This window comes from Hyla sarda, chromosome 3 (assembly GCF_029499605.1).
Source record: "Hyla sarda isolate aHylSar1 chromosome 3, aHylSar1.hap1, whole genome shotgun sequence".
Lineage (NCBI taxonomy): Eukaryota > Metazoa > Chordata > Amphibia > Anura > Hylidae > Hyla > Hyla sarda.
In genome coordinates, this window is record NC_079191.1 from 3,903,753 (window position 1) to 3,918,215 (window position 14,463).

The 14,463-nt window shown below is 47.2% G+C and overlaps 39 non-coding genes across 39 annotated transcripts; 29 read left to right on the forward strand and 10 right to left on the reverse strand.

The window, feature by feature from the left end:
• Positions 1 to 18: 18 nt before the first annotated feature.
• TRNAY-GUA (transfer RNA tyrosine (anticodon GUA)) lies at positions 19 to 105 on the forward strand. The gene is given in 2 exon segments: positions 19 to 55; positions 70 to 105. It is a non-coding gene; the product is annotated as a tRNA-Tyr (tRNA).
• Positions 106 to 336: 231 nt separating this feature from the next.
• Positions 337 to 410, reverse strand: TRNAN-GUU (transfer RNA asparagine (anticodon GUU)). The gene has a single exon. It is a non-coding gene; the product is annotated as a tRNA-Asn (tRNA).
• Positions 411 to 861: 451 nt separating this feature from the next.
• Positions 862 to 933, forward strand: TRNAG-UCC (transfer RNA glycine (anticodon UCC)). The gene has a single exon. It is a non-coding gene; the product is annotated as a tRNA-Gly (tRNA).
• Positions 934 to 1,270: 337 nt separating this feature from the next.
• Positions 1,271 to 1,343, forward strand: TRNAA-AGC (transfer RNA alanine (anticodon AGC)). The gene has a single exon. It is a non-coding gene; the product is annotated as a tRNA-Ala (tRNA).
• A 92-nt stretch (positions 1,344 to 1,435) lies between these two features.
• On the forward strand, positions 1,436 to 1,522 carry TRNAY-GUA (transfer RNA tyrosine (anticodon GUA)). Its single transcript is given in 2 exon segments — positions 1,436 to 1,472; positions 1,487 to 1,522. It is a non-coding gene; the product is annotated as a tRNA-Tyr (tRNA).
• A 231-nt stretch (positions 1,523 to 1,753) lies between these two features.
• Positions 1,754 to 1,827, reverse strand: TRNAN-GUU (transfer RNA asparagine (anticodon GUU)). The gene has a single exon. It is a non-coding gene; the product is annotated as a tRNA-Asn (tRNA).
• Positions 1,828 to 2,278: 451 nt separating this feature from the next.
• Positions 2,279 to 2,350, forward strand: TRNAG-UCC (transfer RNA glycine (anticodon UCC)). The gene has a single exon. It is a non-coding gene; the product is annotated as a tRNA-Gly (tRNA).
• Positions 2,351 to 2,681: 331 nt separating this feature from the next.
• Positions 2,682 to 2,754, forward strand: TRNAA-AGC (transfer RNA alanine (anticodon AGC)). The gene has a single exon. It is a non-coding gene; the product is annotated as a tRNA-Ala (tRNA).
• Positions 2,755 to 2,846: 92 nt separating this feature from the next.
• Positions 2,847 to 2,933, forward strand: TRNAY-GUA (transfer RNA tyrosine (anticodon GUA)). Its single transcript is given in 2 exon segments — positions 2,847 to 2,883; positions 2,898 to 2,933. It is a non-coding gene; the product is annotated as a tRNA-Tyr (tRNA).
• Positions 2,934 to 3,164: 231 nt separating this feature from the next.
• TRNAN-GUU (transfer RNA asparagine (anticodon GUU)) lies at positions 3,165 to 3,238 on the reverse strand. The gene has a single exon. It is a non-coding gene; the product is annotated as a tRNA-Asn (tRNA).
• A 1,025-nt stretch (positions 3,239 to 4,263) lies between these two features.
• Positions 4,264 to 4,350, forward strand: TRNAY-GUA (transfer RNA tyrosine (anticodon GUA)). The gene is given in 2 exon segments: positions 4,264 to 4,300; positions 4,315 to 4,350. It is a non-coding gene; the product is annotated as a tRNA-Tyr (tRNA).
• Positions 4,351 to 4,581: 231 nt separating this feature from the next.
• On the reverse strand, positions 4,582 to 4,655 carry TRNAN-GUU (transfer RNA asparagine (anticodon GUU)). Its single transcript has one exon. It is a non-coding gene; the product is annotated as a tRNA-Asn (tRNA).
• Positions 4,656 to 5,106: 451 nt separating this feature from the next.
• Positions 5,107 to 5,178, forward strand: TRNAG-UCC (transfer RNA glycine (anticodon UCC)). Its single transcript has one exon. It is a non-coding gene; the product is annotated as a tRNA-Gly (tRNA).
• Positions 5,179 to 5,526: 348 nt separating this feature from the next.
• On the forward strand, positions 5,527 to 5,599 carry TRNAA-AGC (transfer RNA alanine (anticodon AGC)). Its single transcript has one exon. It is a non-coding gene; the product is annotated as a tRNA-Ala (tRNA).
• A 92-nt stretch (positions 5,600 to 5,691) lies between these two features.
• TRNAY-GUA (transfer RNA tyrosine (anticodon GUA)) lies at positions 5,692 to 5,778 on the forward strand. Its single transcript is given in 2 exon segments — positions 5,692 to 5,728; positions 5,743 to 5,778. It is a non-coding gene; the product is annotated as a tRNA-Tyr (tRNA).
• A 541-nt stretch (positions 5,779 to 6,319) lies between these two features.
• TRNAG-UCC (transfer RNA glycine (anticodon UCC)) lies at positions 6,320 to 6,391 on the forward strand. Its single transcript has one exon. It is a non-coding gene; the product is annotated as a tRNA-Gly (tRNA).
• Positions 6,392 to 6,721: 330 nt separating this feature from the next.
• On the forward strand, positions 6,722 to 6,794 carry TRNAA-AGC (transfer RNA alanine (anticodon AGC)). The gene has a single exon. It is a non-coding gene; the product is annotated as a tRNA-Ala (tRNA).
• A 92-nt stretch (positions 6,795 to 6,886) lies between these two features.
• Positions 6,887 to 6,973, forward strand: TRNAY-GUA (transfer RNA tyrosine (anticodon GUA)). Its single transcript is given in 2 exon segments — positions 6,887 to 6,923; positions 6,938 to 6,973. It is a non-coding gene; the product is annotated as a tRNA-Tyr (tRNA).
• A 231-nt stretch (positions 6,974 to 7,204) lies between these two features.
• TRNAN-GUU (transfer RNA asparagine (anticodon GUU)) lies at positions 7,205 to 7,278 on the reverse strand. Its single transcript has one exon. It is a non-coding gene; the product is annotated as a tRNA-Asn (tRNA).
• A 451-nt stretch (positions 7,279 to 7,729) lies between these two features.
• TRNAG-UCC (transfer RNA glycine (anticodon UCC)) lies at positions 7,730 to 7,801 on the forward strand. Its single transcript has one exon. It is a non-coding gene; the product is annotated as a tRNA-Gly (tRNA).
• A 334-nt stretch (positions 7,802 to 8,135) lies between these two features.
• Positions 8,136 to 8,208, forward strand: TRNAA-AGC (transfer RNA alanine (anticodon AGC)). Its single transcript has one exon. It is a non-coding gene; the product is annotated as a tRNA-Ala (tRNA).
• A 92-nt stretch (positions 8,209 to 8,300) lies between these two features.
• TRNAY-GUA (transfer RNA tyrosine (anticodon GUA)) lies at positions 8,301 to 8,387 on the forward strand. The gene is given in 2 exon segments: positions 8,301 to 8,337; positions 8,352 to 8,387. It is a non-coding gene; the product is annotated as a tRNA-Tyr (tRNA).
• Positions 8,388 to 8,618: 231 nt separating this feature from the next.
• Positions 8,619 to 8,692, reverse strand: TRNAN-GUU (transfer RNA asparagine (anticodon GUU)). Its single transcript has one exon. It is a non-coding gene; the product is annotated as a tRNA-Asn (tRNA).
• A 451-nt stretch (positions 8,693 to 9,143) lies between these two features.
• On the forward strand, positions 9,144 to 9,215 carry TRNAG-UCC (transfer RNA glycine (anticodon UCC)). Its single transcript has one exon. It is a non-coding gene; the product is annotated as a tRNA-Gly (tRNA).
• A 348-nt stretch (positions 9,216 to 9,563) lies between these two features.
• Positions 9,564 to 9,636, forward strand: TRNAA-AGC (transfer RNA alanine (anticodon AGC)). The gene has a single exon. It is a non-coding gene; the product is annotated as a tRNA-Ala (tRNA).
• Positions 9,637 to 9,728: 92 nt separating this feature from the next.
• TRNAY-GUA (transfer RNA tyrosine (anticodon GUA)) lies at positions 9,729 to 9,815 on the forward strand. The gene is given in 2 exon segments: positions 9,729 to 9,765; positions 9,780 to 9,815. It is a non-coding gene; the product is annotated as a tRNA-Tyr (tRNA).
• A 231-nt stretch (positions 9,816 to 10,046) lies between these two features.
• Positions 10,047 to 10,120, reverse strand: TRNAN-GUU (transfer RNA asparagine (anticodon GUU)). The gene has a single exon. It is a non-coding gene; the product is annotated as a tRNA-Asn (tRNA).
• A 451-nt stretch (positions 10,121 to 10,571) lies between these two features.
• Positions 10,572 to 10,643, forward strand: TRNAG-UCC (transfer RNA glycine (anticodon UCC)). Its single transcript has one exon. It is a non-coding gene; the product is annotated as a tRNA-Gly (tRNA).
• A 341-nt stretch (positions 10,644 to 10,984) lies between these two features.
• Positions 10,985 to 11,057, forward strand: TRNAA-AGC (transfer RNA alanine (anticodon AGC)). Its single transcript has one exon. It is a non-coding gene; the product is annotated as a tRNA-Ala (tRNA).
• A 92-nt stretch (positions 11,058 to 11,149) lies between these two features.
• On the forward strand, positions 11,150 to 11,236 carry TRNAY-GUA (transfer RNA tyrosine (anticodon GUA)). The gene is given in 2 exon segments: positions 11,150 to 11,186; positions 11,201 to 11,236. It is a non-coding gene; the product is annotated as a tRNA-Tyr (tRNA).
• A 231-nt stretch (positions 11,237 to 11,467) lies between these two features.
• On the reverse strand, positions 11,468 to 11,541 carry TRNAN-GUU (transfer RNA asparagine (anticodon GUU)). Its single transcript has one exon. It is a non-coding gene; the product is annotated as a tRNA-Asn (tRNA).
• A 451-nt stretch (positions 11,542 to 11,992) lies between these two features.
• On the forward strand, positions 11,993 to 12,064 carry TRNAG-UCC (transfer RNA glycine (anticodon UCC)). Its single transcript has one exon. It is a non-coding gene; the product is annotated as a tRNA-Gly (tRNA).
• A 329-nt stretch (positions 12,065 to 12,393) lies between these two features.
• Positions 12,394 to 12,466, forward strand: TRNAA-AGC (transfer RNA alanine (anticodon AGC)). Its single transcript has one exon. It is a non-coding gene; the product is annotated as a tRNA-Ala (tRNA).
• A 92-nt stretch (positions 12,467 to 12,558) lies between these two features.
• On the forward strand, positions 12,559 to 12,645 carry TRNAY-GUA (transfer RNA tyrosine (anticodon GUA)). Its single transcript is given in 2 exon segments — positions 12,559 to 12,595; positions 12,610 to 12,645. It is a non-coding gene; the product is annotated as a tRNA-Tyr (tRNA).
• Positions 12,646 to 12,876: 231 nt separating this feature from the next.
• TRNAN-GUU (transfer RNA asparagine (anticodon GUU)) lies at positions 12,877 to 12,950 on the reverse strand. The gene has a single exon. It is a non-coding gene; the product is annotated as a tRNA-Asn (tRNA).
• A 451-nt stretch (positions 12,951 to 13,401) lies between these two features.
• On the forward strand, positions 13,402 to 13,473 carry TRNAG-UCC (transfer RNA glycine (anticodon UCC)). Its single transcript has one exon. It is a non-coding gene; the product is annotated as a tRNA-Gly (tRNA).
• Positions 13,474 to 13,804: 331 nt separating this feature from the next.
• Positions 13,805 to 13,877, forward strand: TRNAA-AGC (transfer RNA alanine (anticodon AGC)). The gene has a single exon. It is a non-coding gene; the product is annotated as a tRNA-Ala (tRNA).
• A 92-nt stretch (positions 13,878 to 13,969) lies between these two features.
• Positions 13,970 to 14,056, forward strand: TRNAY-GUA (transfer RNA tyrosine (anticodon GUA)). Its single transcript is given in 2 exon segments — positions 13,970 to 14,006; positions 14,021 to 14,056. It is a non-coding gene; the product is annotated as a tRNA-Tyr (tRNA).
• Positions 14,057 to 14,287: 231 nt separating this feature from the next.
• On the reverse strand, positions 14,288 to 14,361 carry TRNAN-GUU (transfer RNA asparagine (anticodon GUU)). The gene has a single exon. It is a non-coding gene; the product is annotated as a tRNA-Asn (tRNA).
• Positions 14,362 to 14,463: the final 102 nt, after the last annotated feature.

Here is a 14,463-nt window from a genome sequence, read left to right on the forward strand (position 1 = left end):
ACACCCAGCTTTGCCAATCCTTCGATAGCTCAGCTGGTAGAGCGGAGGACTGTAGTAGAACAATCGGCAATCCTTAGGTCGCTGGTTCGATTCCGGCTCGAAGGACATTTTTTTGGGGGGTATGTTTTCATTTGGGATGTTTCAAGCTGCTGAAACACACACACTTCCGCTGACCCCTACTCTTAACACTAGAAACACCCTTTCCAGAGAGGTCTCCCGTCAACATTGGGACTTTAAAACAGGCACAGAGACCAAGCTTTCAGTTGAGAGCACATCTAAGGCTCGCCAAAGAACCACCTTTAGCTGTGACGTGCAACCAAATCAAAAAGGGGACCTCGTCCCTGGGTGGGCTTGAACCACCAACCTTTCGGTTAACAGCCGAACGCGCTAACCGATTGCGCCACAGAGACAACGGTGCTGCATGCTCGTGACTAGGCACAAGCGAAAACCCAAATGCTGGTCTCCAGGTGGACTTCAGCCCATAACAATCGGCTTTTAAGCTAAACTTGCTGAAACGGCAGAGACCGCCTTCCCGCTAGCAGCTTGACAGAAACCAGAGGGTAGTTATGCTTCTCATCTCCTTTACAGACAGAAGCAGAGTGGCGCAGCGGAAGCGTGCTGGGCCCATAACCCAGAGGTCGATGGATCGAAACCATCCTCTGCTAAGCAATCAATTTTACTGTTTCCACCATTGTAATTGAGGCAAGTTCGTTTCTAGGCCAACGCATTGTTCCTCTTCTTTGGAGGTGTTTTAAGGTCTTTGTGAACGAATTTTGCTCTTCATGATAGCAGAAGTAGTCAGTCTAAGCCATGCGAATCACAGACGTCACCGACATCACCGACATCACAGCTGTCACAGAAGCGTTGGTGGTATAGTGGTAAGCATAGCTGCCTTCCAAGCAGTTGACCCGGGTTCGATTCCCGGCCAACGCATTTCTTTCAAGGTTTTGTCACCTGTCTCCTATGCTTGCTCTTTCATGGTAAAAAATTTTGCAGCTAGAAGCACCCTTTCAGCTCCTTACATTACAATGCTCCTCCCATTACAATGCTCCTCCCAAAAGGGTCCCATGGCTCTAGAGCCTCATCTGCTACATAACAACTTTCTTGTCCTAAGTATTAAGCCACGCGAAGCTCTGTAAACATCCCAGTCTTAGTGTTCTAATGTCAAAAATATTTTGACACTTAAAAAAAAAAAAAAAAAAAAAAAAAGTTTCAAACAGTTACAGAGATTGATCAGTGGATTGCGTGGCTAAATGCGTGGGTCAGACATGGGGGATTAGCTCAAATGGTAGAGCGCTCGCTTAGCATGCGAGAGGTAGCGGGATCGATGCCCGCATCCTCCAAAAACTTTTTGACTTTTTCAAACATCTTTTTAGCTAATGCTCATGGCACTCTTAGCCAAGCCAAAGAGTTGCACACACCCAGCTTTGCCAATCCTTCGATAGCTCAGCTGGTAGAGTGGAGGACTGTAGTAGAACAATCGGCAATCCTTAGGTCGCTGGTTCGATTCCGGCTCGAAGGACATTTTTTTGGGGGGTATGTTTTCATTTGGGATGTTTCAAGCTGCTGAAACACACACACTTCCGCTGACCCCTACTCTTAACACTAGAAACACCCTTTCCAGAGAGGTCTCCCGTCAACATTGGGACTTTAAAACAGGCACAGAGACCAAGCTTTCAGTTGAGAGCACATCTAAGGCTCGCCAAAGAACCACCTTTAGCTGTGACGTGCAACCAAATCAAAAAGGGGACCTCGTCCCTGGGTGGGCTTGAACCACCAACCTTTCGGTTAACAGCCGAACGCGCTAACCGATTGCGCCACAGAGACAACGGTGCTGCATGCTCGTGACTAGGCACAAGCGAAAATCCAAATGCTGGTCTCCAGGTGGACTTCAGCCCATAACAATCGGCTTTTAAGCTAAACTTGCTGAAACGGCAGAGACCGCCTTCCCGCTAGCAGCTTGACAGAAACCAGAGGGTAGTTATGCTTCTCATCTCCTTTACAGACAGAAGCAGAGTGGCGTAGCGGAAGCGTGCTGGGCCCATAACCCAGAGGTCGATGGATCGAAACCATCCTCTGCTAAGCAATCAATTTCACTGTTTCCACCATTGTAATTGAGGCAAGTTCGTTTCTAGGCCAACGCATTGTTCCTCTTCTTTGGAGGTGTTTTAAGGTCTTTGTGAACGAATTTTGCTCTTCATGATAGCAGAAGTAGTCAGTCTAAGCCATGCGAATCACAGACGTCACCGACATCACCGACATCACAGCTGTCAAAGAAGCGTTGGTGGTATAGTGGTAAGCATAGCTGCCTTCCAAGCAGTTGTCCCGGGTTCGATTCCCGGCCAACGCATTTCTTTCAAGGTTTTGTCACCTGTCTCCTATGCTTGCTCTTTCATGGTAAAAAATTTTGCAGCTAGAAGCACCCTTTCAGCTCCTTACATTACAATGCTCCTCCCATTACAATGCTCCTCCCAAAAGGGTCCCATGGCTCTAGAGCCTCATCTGCTACATAACAACTTTCTTGTCCTAAGTATTAAGCCACGCGAAGCTCTGTAAACATCCCAGTCTTAGTCTTCTAATGTCAAAAATATTTTGACACTTAAAAAAAAAAAAAAAAAAAGTTTCAAACAGTTACAGAGATTGATCAGTGGATTGCGTGGCTAAATGCGTGGGTCAGACATGGGGGATTAGCTCAAATGGTAGAGCGCTCGCTTAGCATGCGAGAGGTAGCGGGATCGATGCCCGCATCCTCCAAAACCTTTTTGACTTTTTCAAACATCTTTTTAGCTAATGCTCATGGCACTCTTAGCCAAGCCAAAGAGTTGCACACACCCAGCTTTGCCAATCCTTCGATAGCTCAGCTGGTAGAGCGGAGGACTGTAGTAGAACAATCGGCAATCCTTAGGTCGCTGGTTCGATTCCGGCTCGAAGGACATTTTTTTGGGGGGTATGTTTTCATTTGGGATGTTTCAAGCTGCTGAAACACACACACTTCCGCTGACCCCTACTCTTAACACTAGAAACACCCTTTCCAGAGAGGTCTCCCGTCAACATTGGGACTTTAAAACAGGCACAGAGACCAAGCTTTCAGTTGAGAGCACATCTAAGGCTCGCCAAAGAACCACCTTTAGCTGTGACGTGCAACCAAATCAAAAAGGGGACCTCGTCCCTGGGTGGGCTTGAACCACCAACCTTTCGGTTAACAGCCGAACGCGCTAACCGATTGCGCCACAGAGACAACGGTGCTGCATGCTCGTGACTAGGCACAAGCGAAAACCCAAATGCTGGTCTCCAGGTGGACTTCAGCCCATAACAATCGGCTTTTAAGCTAAACTTGCTGAAACGGCAGAGACCGCCTTCCCACTAGCAGCTTGACAGGAACCAGAGGGTAGTTATGCTTCTCATCTCCTTTACAGACAGAAGCAGAGTGGCGCAGCGGAAGCGTGCTGGGCCCATAACCCAGAGGTCGATGGATCGAAACCATCCTCTGCTAAGCAATCAATTTTACTGTTTCCACCATTGTAATTGAGGCAAGTTCGTTTCTAGGCCAACGCATTGTTCCTCTTCTTTGGAGGTGTTTTAAGGTCTTTGTGAACGAATTTTGCTCTTCATGATAGCAGAAGTAGTCAGTCTAAGCCATGCGAATCACAGACGTCACCGACATCACCGACATCACAGCTGTCACAGAAGCGTTGGTGGTATAGTGGTAAGCATAGCTGCCTTCCTAGCAGTTGACCCGGGTTCGATTCCCGGCCAACACATTTCTTTCAAGGTTTTGTCACCTGTCTCCTATGCTTGCTCTTTCATGGTAAAAAATTTTGCAGCTAGAAGCACCCTTTCAGCTCCTTACATTACAATGCTCCTCCCATTACAATGCTCCTCCCAAAAGGGTCCCATGGCTCTAGAGCCTCATCTGCTACATAACAACTTTCTTGTCCTAAGTATTAAGCCACGCGAAGCTCTGTAAACATCCCAGTCTTAGTCTTCTAATGTCAAAAATATTTTGACACTTAAAAAAAAAAAAAAAAAAAAAAAAAGTTTCACACAGTTACAGAGATTGATCAGTGGATTGCGTGGCTAAATGCGTGGGTCAGACATGGGGGATTAGCTCAAATAGTAGAGCGCTCGCTTAGCATGCGAGAGGTAGCGGGATCGATGCCCGCATCCTCCAAAAACTTTTTGACTTTTTCAAACATCTTTTTAGCTAATGCTCATGGCACTCTTAGCCAAGCCAAAGAGTTGCACACACCCAGCTTTGCCAATCCTTCGATAGCTCAGCTGGTAGAGCGGAGGACTGTAGTAGAACAATCGGCAATCCTTAGGTCGCTGGTTCGATTCCGGCTCGAAGGACATTTTTTTGGGGGGTATGTTTTCATTTGGGATGTTTCAAGCTGCTGAAACACACACACTTCCGCTGACCCCTACTCTTAACACTAGAAACACCCTTTCCAGAGAGGTCTCCCGTCAACATTGGGACTTTAAAACAGGCACAGAGACCAAGCTTTCAGTTGAGAGCACATCTAAGGCTCGCCAAAGAACCACCTTTAGCTGTGACGTGCAACCAAATCAAAAAGGGGACCTCGTCCCTGGGTGGGCTTGAACCACCAACCTTTCGGTTAACAGCCGAACGCGCTAACCGATTGCGCCACAGAGACAACGGTGCTGCATGCTCGTGACTAGGCACAAGCGAAAACCCAAATGCTGGTCTCCAGGTGGACTTCAGCCCATAACAATCGGCTTTTAAGCTAAACTTGCTGAAACGGCAGAGACCGCCTTCCCACTAGCAGCTTGACAGGAACCAGAGGTTAGTTATGCTTCTCATCTCCTTTACAGACAGAAGCAGAGTGGCGCAGCGGAAGCGTGCTGGGCCCATAACCCAGAGGTCGATGGATCGAAACCATCCTCTGCTAAGCAATCAATTTTACTGTTTCCACCATTGTAATTGAGGCAAGTTCGTTTCTAGGCCAACGCATTGTTCCTCTTCTTTGGAGGTGTTTTAAGGTCTTTGTGAACGAATTTTGCTCTTCATGATAGCAGAAGTAGTCAGTCTAAGCCATGCGAATCACAGACGTCACCGACATCACCGACATCACAGCTGTCAAAGAAGCGTTGGTGGTATAGTGGTAAGCATAGCTGCCTTCCAAGCAGTTGACCCGGGTTCGATTCCCGGCCAACGCATTTCTTTCAAGGTTTTGTCACCTGTCTCCTATGCTTGCTCTTTCATGGTAAAAAATTTTGCAGCTAGAAGCACCCTTTCAGCTCCTTACATTACAATGCTCCTCCCATTACAATGCTCCTCCCAAAAGGGTCCCATTGCTCTAGAGCCTCATCTGCTACATAACAACTTTCTTGTCCTAAGTATTAAGCCACGCGAAGCTCTGTAAACATCCCAGTCTTAGTCTTCTAATGTCAAAAATATTTTGACACTTAAAAAAAAAAAAAAAAAAAAAAAAGTTTCAAACAGTTACAGAGATTGATCAGTGGATTGCGTGGCTAAATGCGTGGCTAAATGCGTGGGTCAGACATGGGGGATTAGCTCAAATGGTAGAGCGCTCGCTTAGCATGCGAGAGGTAGCGGGATCGATGCCCGCATCCTCCAAAAACTTTTTGACTTTTTCAAACATCTTTTTAGCTAATGCTCATGGCACTCTTAGCCAAGCCAAAGAGTTGCACACACCCGGCTTTGCCAATCCTTCGATAGCTCAGCTGGTAGAGCGGAGGACTGTAGTAGAACAATCGGCAATCCTTAGGTCGCTGGTTCAATTCCGGCTCGAAGGACATTTTTTTGGGGGGTATGTTTTCATTTGGGATGTTTCAAGCTGCTGAAACACACACACTTCCGCTGACCCCTACTCTTAACACTAGAAACACCCTTTCCAGAGAGGTCTCCCGTCAACATTGGAAAACCCAAATGCTGGTCTCCAGGTGGACTTCAGCCCATAACAATCGGCTTTTAAGCTAAACTTGCTGAAACGGCAGAGACCGCCTTCCCACTAGCAGCTTGACAGGAACCAGAGGTTAGTTATGCTTCTCATCTCCTTTACAGACAGAAGCAGAGTGGCGCAGCGGAAGCGTGCTGGGCCCATAACCCAGAGGTCGATGGATCGAAACCATCCTCTGCTAAGCAATCAATTTCACTGTTTCCACCATTGTAATTGAGGCAAGTTCGTTTCTAGGCCAACGCATTGTTCCTCTTCTTTGGAGGTGTTTTAAGGTCTTTGTGAACGAATTTTGCTCTTCATGATAGCAGAAGTAGTCAGTCTAAGCCATGCGAATCACAGACGTCACCGACATCACCGACATCACAGCTGTCACAGAAGCGTTGGTGGTATAGTGGTGAGCATAGCTGCCTTCCAAGCAGTTGACCCGGGTTCGATTCCCGGCCAACGCATTTCTTTCAAGGTTTTGTCACCTGTCTCCTATGCTTGCTCTTTCATGGTAAAAAATTTTGCAGCTAGAAGCACCCTTTCAGCTCCTTACATTACAATGCTCCTCCCATTACAATGCTCCTCCCAAAAGGGTCCCATGGCTCTAGAGCCTCATCTGCTACATAACAACTTTCTTGTCCTAAGTATTAAGCCACGCGAAGCTCTGTAAACATCCCAGTCTTAGTCTTCTAATGTCAAAAATATTTTGACACTTAAAAAAAAAAAAAAAAAAGTTTCAAACAGAGACAGAGATTGATCAGTGGATTGCGTGGCTAAATGCGTGGGTCAGACATGGGGGATTAGCTCAAATGGTAGAGCGCTCGCTTAGCATGCGAGAGGTAGCGGGATCGATGCCCGCATCCTCCAAAAACTTTTTGACTTTTTCAAACATCTTTTTAGCTAATGCTCATGGCACTCTTAGCCAAGCCAAAGAGTTGCACACACCCAGCTTTGCCAATCCTTCGATAGCTCAGCTGGTAGAGCGGAGGACTGTAGTAGAACAATCGGCAATCCTTAGGTCGCTGGTTCGATTCCGGCTCGAAGGACATTTTTTTGGGGGGTATGTTTTCATTTGGGATGTTTCAAGATGCTGAAAAACACACACTTCCGCTGACCCCTGCTCTTAACACTAGAAACACCCTTTCCAGAGAGGTCTCCCGTCAACATTGGGACTTTAAAACAGGCACAGAGACCAAGCTTTCAGTTGAGAGCACATCTAAGGCTCGCCAAAGAACCACCTTTAGCTGTGACGTGCAACCAAATCAAAAAGGGGACCTCGTCCCTGGGTGGGCTTGAACCACCAACCTTTCGGTTAACAGCCGAACGCGCTAACCGATTGCGCCACAGAGACAACGGTGCTGCATGCTTGTGACTAGGCACAAGCGAAAACCCAAATGCTGGTCTCCAGGTGGACTTCAGCCCATAACAATCGGCTTTTAAGCTAAACTTGCTGAAACGGCAGAGACCGCCTTCCCGCTAGCAGCTTGACAGGAACCAGAGGGTAGTTATGCTTCTCATCTCCTTTACAGACAGAAGCAGAGTGGCGCAGCGGAAGCGTGCTGGGCCCATAACCCAGAGGTCGATGGATCGAAACCATCCTCTGCTAAGCAATCAATTTTACTGTTTCCACCATTGTAATTGAGGCAAGTTCGTTTCTAGGCCAACGCATTATTCCTCTTCTTTGGAGGTGTTTTAAGGTCTTTGTGAACGAATTTTGCTCTTCATGATAGCAGAAGTAGTCAGTCTAAGCCATGCGAATCACAGACGTCACCGACATCACCGACATCACAGCTGTCAAAGAAGCGTTGGTGGTATAGTGGTAAGCATAGCTGCCTTCCAAGCAGTTGACCCGGGTTCGATTCCCGGCCAACGCATTTCTTTCAAGGTTTTGTCACCTGTCTCCTATGCTTGCTCTTTCATGGTAAAAAATTTTGCAGCTAGAAGCACCCTTTCAGCTCCTTACATTACAATGCTCCTCCCATTACAATGCTCCTCCCAAAAGGGTCCCATGGCTCTAGAGCCTCATCTGCTACATAACAACTTTCTTGTCCTAAGTATTAAGCCACGCGAAGCTCTGTAAACATCCCAGTCTTAGTCTTCTAATGTCAAAAATATTTTGACACTTAAAAAAAAAAAAAAAAAAAAAAGTTTCAAACAGTTACAGAGATTGATCAGTGGATTGCGTGGCTAAATGCGTGGGTCAGACATGGGGGATTAGCTCAAATGGTAGAGCGCTCGCTTAGCATGCGAGAGGTAGCGGGATCGATGCCCGCATCCTCCAAAAACTTTTTGACTTTTTCAAACATCTTTTTAGCTAATGCTCATGGCACTCTTAGCCAAGCCAAAGAGTTGCACACACCCAGCTTTGCCAATCCTTCGATAGCTCAGCTGGTAGAGCGGAGGACTGTAGTAGAACAATCGGCAATCCTTAGGTCGCTGGTTCGATTCCGGCTCGAAGGACATTTTTTTGGGGGGTATGTTTTCATTTGGGATGTTTCAAGCTGCTGAAACACACACACTTCCGCTGACCCCTACTCTTAACACTAGAAACACCCTTTCCAGAGAGGTCTCCCGTCAACATTGGGACTTTAAAACAGGCACAGAGACCAAGCTTTCAGTTGAGAGCACATCTAAGGCTCGCCAAAGAACCACCTTTAGCTGTGACGTGCAACCAAATCAAAAAGGGGACCTCGTCCCTGGGTGGGCTTGAACCACCAACCTTTCGGTTAACAGCCGAACGCGCTAACCGATTGCGCCACAGAGACAACGGTGCTGCATGCTCGTGACTAGGCACAAGCGAAAACCCAAATGCTGGTCTCCAGGTGGACTTCAGCCCATAACAATCGGCTTTTAAGCTAAACTTGCTGAAACGGCAGAGACCGCCTTCCCGCTAGCAGCTTGACAGGAACCAGAGGGTAGTTATGCTTCTCATCTCCTTTACAGACAGAAGCAGAGTGGCGCAGCGGAAGCGTGCTGGGCCCATAACCCAGAGGTCGATGGATCGAAACCATCCTCTGCTAAGCAATCAATTTTACTGTTTCCACCATTGTAATTGAGGCAAGTTCGTTTCTAGGCCAACGCATTGTTCCTCTTCTTTGGAGGTGTTTTAAGGTCTTTGTGAACAAATTTTGCTCTTCATGATAGCAGAAGTAGTCAGTCTAAGCCATGCGAATCACAGACGTCACCGACATCACCGACATCACAGCTGTCAAAGAAGCGTTGGTGGTATAGTGGTAAGCATAGCTGCCTTCCAAGCAGTTGACCCGGGTTCGATTCCCGGCCAACGCATTTCTTTCAAGGTTTTGTCACCTGTCTCCTATGCTTGCTCTTTCATGGTAAAAAATTTTGCAGCTAGAAGCACCCTTTCAGCTCCTTACATTACAATGCTCCTCCCATTACAATGCTCCTCCCAAAAGGGTCCCATTGCTCTAGAGCCTCATCTGCTACATAACAACTTTCTTGTCCTAAGTATTAAGCCACGCGAAGCTCTGTAAACATCCCAGTCTTAGTCTTCTAATGTCAAAAATATTTTGACACTTAAAAAAAAAAAAAAAAAAAAAAAAGTTTCAAACAGTTACAGAGATTGATCAGTGGATTGCGTGGCTAAATGCGTGGCTAAATGCGTGGGTCAGACATGGGGGATTAGCTCAAATGGTAGAGCGCTCGCTTAGCATGCGAGAGGTAGCGGGATCGATGCCCGCATCCTCCAAAAACTTTTTGACTTTTTCAAACATCTTTTTAGCTAATGCTCATGGCACTCTTAGCCAAGCCAAAGAGTTGCACACACCCGGCTTTGCCAATCCTTCGATAGCTCAGCTGGTAGAGCGGAGGACTGTAGTAGAACAATCGGCAATCCTTAGGTCGCTGGTTCAATTCCGGCTCGAAGGACATTTTTTTGGGGGGTATGTTTTCATTTGGGATGTTTCAAGCTGCTGAAACACACACACTTCCGCTGACCCCTACTCTTAACACTAGAAACACCCTTTCCAGAGAGGTCTCCCGTCAACATTGGGACTTTAAAACAGGCACAGAGACCAAGCTTTCAGTTGAGAGCACATCTAAGGCTCGCCAAAGAACCACCTTTAGCTGTGACGTGCAACCAAATCAAAAAGGGGACCTTGTCCCTGGGTGGGCTTGAACCACCAACCTTTCGGTTAACAGCCGAACGCGCTAACCGATTGCGCCACAGAGACAACGGTGCTGCATGCTCGTGACTAGGCACAAGCGAAAACCCAAATGCTGGTCTCCAGGTGGACTTCAGCCCATAACAATCGGCTTTTAAGCTAAACTTGCTGAAACGGCAGAGACCGCCTTCCCGCTAGCAGCTTGACAGGAACCAGAGGCTAGTTATGCTTCTCATCTCCTTTACAGACAGAAGCAGAGTGGCGCAGCGGAAGCGTGCTGGGCCCATAACCCAGAGGTCGATGGATCGAAACCATCCTCTGCTAAGCAATCAATTTTACTGTTTCCACCATTGTAATTGAGGCAAGTTCGTTTCTAGGCCAACGCATTGTTCCTCTTCTTTGGAGGTGTTTTAAGGTCTTTGTGAACGAATTTTGCTCTTCATGATAGCAGAAGTAGTCAGTCTAAGCCATGCGAATCACAGACGTCACCGACATCACCGACATCACAGCTGTCACAGAAGCGTTGGTGGTATAGTGGTAAGCATAGCTGCCTTCCTAGCAGTTGACCCGGGTTCGATTCCCGGCCAACGCATTTCTTTCAAGGTTTTGTCACCTGTCTCCTATGCTTGCTCTTTCATGGTAAAAAATTTTGCAGCTAGAAGCACCCTTTCAGCTCCTTACATTACAATGCTCCTCCCATTACAATGCTCCTCCCAAAAGGGTCCCATGGCTCTAGAGCCTCATCTGCTACATAACAACTTTCTTGTCCTAAGTATTAAGCCACGCGAAGCTCTGTAAACATCCCAGTCTTAGTCTTCTAATGTCAAAAATATTTTGACACTTAAAAAAAAAAAAAAAAAGTTTCAAACAGTTACAGAGATTGATCAGTGGATTGCGTGGCTAAATGCGTGGCTAAATGCGTGGGTCAGACATGGGGGATTAGCTCAAATGGTAGAGCGCTCGCTTAGCATGCGAGAGGTAGCGGGATCGATGCCCGCATCCTCCAAAAACTTTTTGACTTTTTCAAACATCTTTTTAGCTAATGCTCATGGCACTCTTAGCCAAGCCAAAGAGTTGCACACACCCGGCTTTGCCAATCCTTCGATAGCTCAGCTGGTAGAGCGGAGGACTGTAGTAGAACAATCGGCAATCCTTAGGTCGCTGGTTCAATTCCGGCTCGAAGGACATTTTTTTGGGGGGTATGTTTTCATTTGGGATGTTTCAAGCTGCTGAAACACACACACTTCCGCTGACCCCTACTCTTAACACTAGAAACACCCTTTCCAGAGAGGTCTCCCGTCAACATTGGGACTTTAAAACAGGCACAGAGACCAAGCTTTCAGTTGAGAGCACATCTAAGGCTCGCCAAAGAACCACCTTTAGCTGTGACGTGCAACCAAATCAAAAAGGGGACCTTGTCCCTGGGTGGGCTTGAACCACCAACCTTTCGGTTAACAGCCGAACGCGCTAACCGATTGCGCCACAGAGACAACGGTGCTGCATGCTCGTGACTAGGCACAAGCGAAAACCCAAATGCTGGTCTCCAGGTGGACTTCAGCCCATAACAATCGGCTTTTAAGCTAAACTTGCTGAAACGGCAGAGACCGCCTTCCCGCTAGCAGCTTGACAGGAACCAGAGGCTAGTTATGCTTCTCATCTCCTTTACAGACAGAAGCAGAGTGGCGCAGCGGAAGCGTGCTGGGCCCATAACCCAGAGGTCGATGGATCGAAACCATCCTCTGCTAAGCAATCAATTTTACTGTTTCCACCATTGTAATTGAGGCAAGTTCGTTTCTAGGCCAACGCATTGTTCCTCTTCTTTGGAGGTGTTTTAAGGTCTTTGTGAACGAATTTTGCTCTTCATGATAGCAGAAGTAGTCAGTCTAAGCCATGCGAATCACAGACGTCACCGACATCACCGACATCACAGCTGTCACAGAAGCGTTGGTGGTATAGTGGTAAGCATAGCTGCCTTCCTAGCAGTTGACCCGGGTTCGATTCCCGGCCAACGCATTTCTTTCAAGGTTTTGTCACCTGTCTCCTATGCTTGCTCTTTCATGGTAAAAAATTTTGCAGCTAGAAGCACCCTTTCAGCTCCTTACATTACAATGCTCCTCCCATTACAATGCTCCTCCCAAAAGGGTCCCATGGCTCTAGAGCCTCATCTGCTACATAACAACTTTCTTGTCCTAAGTATTAAGCCACGCGAAGCTCTGTAAACATCCCAGTCTTAGTCTTCTAATGTCAAAAATATTTTGACACTTAAAAAAAAAAAAAAAAAGTTTCAAACAGTTACAGAGATTGATCAGTGGATTGCGTGGCTAAATGCGTGGGTCAGACATGGGGGATTAGCTCAAATGGTAGAGCGCTCGCTTAGCATGCGAGAGGTAGCGGGATCGATGCCCGCATCCTCCAAAAACTTTTTGACTTTTTCAAACATCTTTTTAGCTAATGCTCATGGCACTCTTAGCCAAGCCAAAGAGTTGCACACACCCAGCTTTGCCAATCCTTCGATAGCTCAGCTGGTAGAGCGGAGGACTGTAGTAGAACAATCGGCAATCCTTAGGTCGCTGGTTCGATTCCGGCTCGAAGGACATTTTTTTGGGGGGTATGTTTTCATTTGGGATGTTTCAAGCTGCTGAAACACACACACTTCCGCTGACCCCTACTCTTAACACTAGAAACACCCTTTCCAGAGAGGTCTCCCGTCAACATTGGGACTTTAAAACAGGCACAGAGACCAAGCTTTCAGTTGAGAGCACATCTAAGGCTCGCCAAAGAACCACCTTTAGCTGTGACGTGCAACCAAATCAAAAAGGGGACCTCGTCCCTGGGTGGGCTTGAACCACCAACCTTTCGGTTAACAGCCGAACGCGCTAACCGATTGCGCCACAGAGACAACGGTGCTGCATGCTCGTGACTAGGCACAAGCGAAAACCCAAATGCTGGTCTCCAGGTGGACTTCAGCCCATAACAATCGTCTTTTAAGCTAAACTTGCTGAAACGGCAGAGACCGCCTTCCCACTAGCAGCTTGACAGGAACCAGAGGTTAGTTATGCTTCTCATCTCCTTTACAGACAGAAGCAGAGTGGCGCAGCGGAAGCGTGCTGGGCCCATAACCCAGAGGTCGATGGATCGAAACCATCCTCTGCTAAGCAATCAATTTCACTGTTTCCACCATTGTAATTGAGGCAAGTTCGTTTCTAGGCCAACGCATTGTTCCTCTTCTTTGGAGGTGTTTTAAGGTCTTTGTGAACGAATTTTGCTCTTCATGATAGCAGAAGTAGTCAGTCTAAGCCATGCGAATCACAGACGTCACCGACATCACCGACATCACAGCTGTCAAAGAAGCGTTGGTGGTATAGTGGTAAGCATAGCTGCCTTCCAAGCAGTTGACCCGGGTTCGATTCCCGGCCAACGCATTTCTTTCAAGGTTTTGTCACCTGTCTCCTATGCTTGCTCTTTCATGGTAAAAAATTTTGCAGCTAGAAGCACCCTTTCAGCTCCTTACATTACAATGCTCCTCCCATTACAATGCTCCTCCCAAAAGGGTCCCATGGCTCTAGAGCCTCATCTGCTACATAACAACTTTCTTGTCCTAAGTATTAAGCCACGCGAAGCTCTGTAAACATCCCAGTCTTAGTCTTCTAATGTCAAAAATATTTTGACACTTAAAAAAAAAAAAAAAAAAAGTTTCAAACAGTTACAGAGATTGATCAGTGGATTGCGTGGCTAAATGCGTGGGTCAGACATGGGGGATTAGCTCAAATGGTAGAGCGCTCGCTTAGCATGCGAGAGGTAGCGGGATCGATGCCCGCATCCTCCAAAAACTTTTTGACTTTTTCAAACATCTTTTTAGCTAATGCTCATGGCACTCTTAGCCAAGCCAAAGAGTTGCACACACCCAGCTTTGCCAATCCTTCGATAGCTCAGCTGGTAGAGCGGAGGACTGTAGTAGAACAATCGGCAATCCTTAGGTCGCTGGTTCGATTCCGGCTCGAAGGACATTTTTTTGGGGGGTATGTTTTCATTTGGGATGTTTCAAGCTGCTGAAACACACACACTTCCGCTGACCCCTACTCTTAACACTAGAAACACCCTTTCCAGAGAGGTCTCCCGTCAACATTGGGACTTTAAAACAGGCACAGAGACCAAGCTTTCAGTTGAGAGCACATCTAAGGCTCGCCAAAGAACCACCTTTAGCTGTGACGTGCAACCAAATCAAAAAGGGGACCTCGTCCCTGGGTGGGCTTGAACCACCAACCTTTCGGTTAACAGCCGAACGCGCTAACCGATTGCGCCACAGAGACAACGGTGCTGCATGCTCGTGACTAGGCACAAGCGAAAACCCAAATGCTGGTCTCCAGGTGGACTTCAGCCCATAACAATCGGCTTTTAAGCTAAACTTGCTG